The sequence below is a fragment of the Salvia splendens genome, chromosome 3 (assembly GCF_004379255.2).
Source record: "Salvia splendens isolate huo1 chromosome 3, SspV2, whole genome shotgun sequence".
NCBI classification, from domain to species: domain Eukaryota; kingdom Viridiplantae; phylum Streptophyta; class Magnoliopsida; order Lamiales; family Lamiaceae; genus Salvia; species Salvia splendens.
In genome coordinates, this window is record NC_056034.1 from 33,103,516 (window position 1) to 33,109,340 (window position 5,825).

Here is a 5,825-nt window from a genome sequence, read left to right on the forward strand (position 1 = left end):
GCAAGGGGGCAAAAGAGTCATTTTATGTTTGAAGTCTACCCTAAAAATCAAGGGAGGCCTCCCTATAAAAGGAAGCCACTTGGAGAGAGAATCATCATCAATTAGTTAGTTAACTCCTACGCTTAGTTAGCAATCTCTCTTCGGTAGATCACTCCTTCAGCATTATACTTCGTAATTCTCGTTCCTCGCCACAGCCATGGTCACTTGAAGATCATCAGTTCGCCGGAGTTCCATTCCCTTGTTCCAGTCAGCGTGTCTCGTAGTGTCAACAGTTTCATCGCCCGGAGTGGCAAACAATCTTTGTTGCTTTCTTAGTTAATCGCATTCTGTTTTCTTACGATTGGATTTGTTGCACTTTAAATATTTGCTTACTTTGAAGTCTTAGTTGTGATCCAAACATTTAATTGAGTATGAAGTTGTTTTCCAGCATCGGTTCATGTTTAATTTCGCTTCTTTTTGCCTAGATAGCTTAGATCTAGCTGTTACGGTAATTTCCAGTGTGGAATCACATGTTTTAACTTCTGTAGTTAATTTCTCTGAGTTTGCAAGTCTAGATAGCTGTTAAATTTTAGATCTGAATTCGTTAAGTGCGAAAACCTAGTTTACATGATTTCTGCCACCCTGCATGTTGACCAGTAATCATAATTGCAGTTTCAATGTTCGATCTTTTGATTCGAAGTTTTAATTGTAGATCTGTGTTCTTGAAGTTGTTAATCTGTGTTTCTTATGGTGATGAATCTGGTTTTGCTGATCTGATTTGATTTATGTTGAAGAAGACAACATCTCCATCCAAGTTTGGGACCACTTTTGTTTTTTTAACAACTTTTTACTTTTGTCCTTACTTTTCAGCGGTTACTTTTCAGATCTGCAGGTCTAGTCACCTAATTACCTCTTTTTCTCTGATATTCCGTTTAGCCTTTTATAGTAAACTCGTACCTTCCACATTTATCAGCCAAACATCATGTTCCCCACTCACACGTACACAGCCGTCTGTTTAACATCTCTCCCGCCTCCTAGTCAGTAGAGTACCACCTTAAATTCCAGCCTAGATAAGTCTCAACCCAAAGCGTGGTAGCTAACCAAACCTTCCAGAATATCACAATAATTCCCAAAAGGCATTCATCTCTGTGGGATTCGACCCCTACCTTCACTATACTACCCAGTAGAAGAGGGTTGAGAAATTATTGATACCAGGTTCAGGATTAGCTGGGGCTTGTTTTATCCTGATCAGTAGGATACACCTGGGCTTGAACGACACCTGACACAAACCTGCTCTTTCAAATGGCGCCGTTGCCATGGATGAATGGCGTTATTAATTGTTATTGTGTGTATAATGACACCAGGGATGAATGGCGTTATTAATTATCCACAATATATTGTGGATAATTTTTTCTCTTTCTTTTTATTTCAGTTTATGAGAAGCAATTCGGCTCCTGACCAGTGGAGACCGAAGATACTTCAGCGAGGATCTATACTCATAACCACTCGATCCGGCCTGTCGATGGCTTTGTCTGACTTAGGTTCGAGTAGTGACGAGGAGCAATACACCATAGAAGGGTCAATACCAGAAGAGATACCACTGTTGGAAGGCAACCCAAGGGAGATAGCTGCCAACGTAGATGATGATCTAGAGATCGGAACGCTGAACGCACATACCGAGGGAGAACCACCTCAAGCCATAGTTGTGACCCCAGGGCAAACTGCCTGTGATGTGAAGCCTCATGTGATCGCAATTCTGCCTACATACTGCGGGAAGAGTTACGAAGGGCCGTATGAGTTCCTTCATGAGTTTTGTAAAATTTGTAGGGCACAGAAAAGGCCAGCAGGAGCGACTGAGGATGATTATAGACTGAAGGCCTTGTCATTCGTACTAAAAGGGGAGGCTAACACCTGGTTCATGCGCCTGCCCCCCGACTCCATTGAGAGTTGGGCTGATTTCAAGTCAGTATTCCTAGGCGAGTTTTTCCCGTCATCCAAGACAAGCGCGCTGAAAAAGGAAATAACTAGTGTGAAGCAAGGGTACGATGAACCTTTGAGCGATTATTGGGCGAGGTATATGGGCCTTTTAGATGCATGTCCCAATCATCGCATGGCGGACATTGAGATACATCATACCTTCTATGAGGAGATGAACATAACAACCAAGGACCTGGCCAATTCGTCGTCGGGAGGAAGCTTCACGCAGTTACGGGTCAGCGAAGCGAAGAGGGTCCTAAGGAAACTACTGAGTGCGAAGAAGGAGTATGACCATTCAAGGGATGGATACAACCGAGAAAGGGTTGCAAGTGCCTCGTCTACTGACCAGGAGTAGACATGCACAAACCGAACCGGCCCGGCGGTTAACCGCCGGTTCGGGCCCGCCGGTTCATGAACCGGAACCGGAACCAGAACCGGCGGTTTGAACCGTCCGGAGGGTTGCTGGTTAACACGGGCCGGTTTAGTGTCGGCGAATTGTGAACCGTGAACCAGCGGTTCGGCGGTTTGAACCGCCGGTTCAACCGAATTTTTTTAAAATAATTATTTATAAAAATTGATTTTTATATTTAAAATCAATATTTACAAATAAATGAATACAAGAAATTCGTAATGGCCCATATATATTTGATGGGCTTGCGAATTTATGAAACCATTCTTGGTTGTTTCTCTTTTATAGAGACATTCTTGAATGTTTTATGTTCCACTTTCGATGTGGGACAAACTCATTCTTGGTTGTTTCTCTTTTATAGAGACATCCTTGAATGTTTTATGTTCCACTTTCGATGTGGAACAAAATCATTCTTGGTTGTTTCTCTTTTATAGAGACATCCTTGAATGTTTTATGTTCCACTTTCAATGTGGGACAAACTCATTCTTGGTTGTTTCTATTTTATAGAGACATCCTTGAATGTTTTATGTTCCACTTTCGATGTGGGACAAACTCATTCTTGGTTGTTTCTATTTTATAGAGACATCCTTGAATGTTTTATGTTCTACTTTCGATGTGGGACAAACTATGTTGAAGTACTTTCTTTTATAACTACATGTTTAGAGCATTCATTCATCTTTTTCTAATGTGAGATACAAAACTTTCTTTTGTCTTCTACTTTTCTTCATCTTTTGTATGATATATATAAATAAAATTATTATTCAAATATATTCTTGATTGATAAAAATATAGAATTATTAAGAAATATGATTTGTATATAGAAAATATTTATTTGTATAATAATTATTGTTAGGTTTATACAACTTGTATAAGAATTATTCTGTCAATGTGTATAATATTATTTATTAGTTAACATATACATAAATTTATAAACATAAGCAAATCATTAATGATAAATAAATAATGAATAATAGTTTATGTAATAATATTTGTTATTATTTCATAAACTATTATGTCCTATTAAGTATTGATATTTTATCTTCCAATCAAGGGCCAACCGATTCCTATGAATAGAATAATTTGCTTTGATCATCAACCATTTGGATTTTTGTGATCACTGTAGTGGATATCACTATATATATTTTTTCTTTGTATATATGCGGTATGTCCAATATTATTTATGTATTTATAAACTATTATGTCCAATATTATTCTATAATAAATTTATTTATTTATGGTCAAAGCAAATTATTCTATTTCATTAGTTATTTATGTATATGTTTATAAAATATCAATACTTAATATTGGACATAATAGTTTATATAATAATAACAAATATTATTACATAAATTATTATTCATTAGTTATTTATCATTAATGATTTGCTTATGTTTATAAATTTATGTATATGTTAACTAATAAATAATATTATACACATTAAAAGAATAATTCTTATACAAATTGTATAAACCTAACCAATAATATTATACAAATAAATATTTTCTATATACAAATCATATTTCTCAATAATTCATTATTTTTATCAATCAAGAATATATTTGAATAATAATTTTATTTATATATATTATACAAAACATGAAGAAAAATAGAAGACAAAAGAAAGTTTTGTATCCTACATTGGAAAAAGATGAATGAATGCTCTAAACATGTAGTTATAAAAGAAAATACTTCAATATATTTTGTCCTACATCAAAAGTGAAACATAAAACATTCAAGGATGTCTCTATAAAAGAGAAACATCCAAGAGAAACATCCAAGAATGATTTTGTCCCACATCGAAAGTGAAACATAAAACATTCAAGGATGTCTCTATAAAAGAGAAACAACCAAGAATGATTTTGTCCCACATCGAAAGTGGAACATAAAACATACAAGGATGTCTCTATAAAAGAGAAACAACCAAGAATGATTTTGTCCCACATCGAAAGTGGAACATAAAACATTAAAGGATGTCTCTATAAAAGAGAAACAACCAAGAATGATTTTGTCCCACATCGAAAGTGGAACATAAAACATTCAAGGATGTCTCTATAAAAGAGAAACAACCAAGAATGATTTTGTCCCACATCGAAAGTGGAACATAAAACATTCAAGGATGTCTCTATAAAAGAGAAACAACCAAGAATGATTTTGTCCCACATCGAAAGTGGAACATAAAATATTCAATGAAGTCTCTATAAAAGAAAAACAACCAAGAATTAGTTTGTCCCACATCGAAAGTGGAAAATAAAACATTCAAGGATGTCTCTATAAAAGAGAAACAACCAAGAATGGTTTCTTAAATTCGCAATCCCATCAAATATATATGGGCTATTACGAATTTCTTGTATTCATTTGTTTGTAAAAATTGATTTTAAATATAAAAATCAATTTTTATAAATAAAAAATATATATTTTTTAATTTCGGTTGAACCGCCGGTTCATGAACCGGAACCGGCTGTTCAGGCCAAAAACCGGCGGTTTTGAACCGCCTGGTGAACCGGCGGTTTTTGAACCGGAACCGGAACCGCCGGGACCCTTGGCGGGCTGGTTCCAGTTCATGCGTATGATGAACCGTGAACCGCCGGTTCATGAACAGGAACCGGCGGTTCGGAACCGTTGTGCATGCCTAACTAGGAGCAGAAGCTTGAACAGAAGATGAATTTGAAGATGGATGAGCTGAAGAAGTCACTCCTGAGGGCAATCGAGAAGAATACACCGCCGACTTCCCCAGTTGGGAACTACAAGGGTGCAGAACAGGGAAACCAAGAACCGAGCTATGATCAGCCAAACGACTCGGTCAGTATGGAGCAGGCTAATGCTGCCGGGTATTTTAACTCAAATGGGAATTGGATCCAGGGGAGACAACGGGACGCACCATGGAGGGATCACCCAAATTTTCGATGGGGAGATGAGAACCAAAATCAAAACCAAGGTCAAGGTCAGAACCAATATAACCCCCACTCGAACCAAAACCCCAACCGTGGGCCAGCAAACCCGGACCACCAGTTCAACTGGCCAGGAAGGAACCAACAATCCCAAAACCAAAACCCATAACACCAAAACCCAAACCCTGTCTACATACCACCCCACCAGAGAAACTTCCAAAATTACCAAAATCAGCCGAATCAAGCACCCCAACACCATCAGAACCAAAATCATTTCCAAAACCAGAACCAGAACCAATATCACCAAGACCAGTATAACCCTCCTGGCCAGTATAACCAATACCCACCTAACCAGAACCAGCAAAACTTCCAAAATTTCCAGCCCAACCAAAGTTCCCAGTATAACCAGCACCAAGGCCCAAATCAGGCACAATATTCCAACAGGACCAGACGATCCATGGAGGACATGATGGGAGAATTGCTCGTGTCACAACAAGGTATCAAGGGCGAGTTGCAATCCCGCAACGAAGTAGTGCAGGGGATGCAAAATGCCCAGAAGGAACATAAAGCGA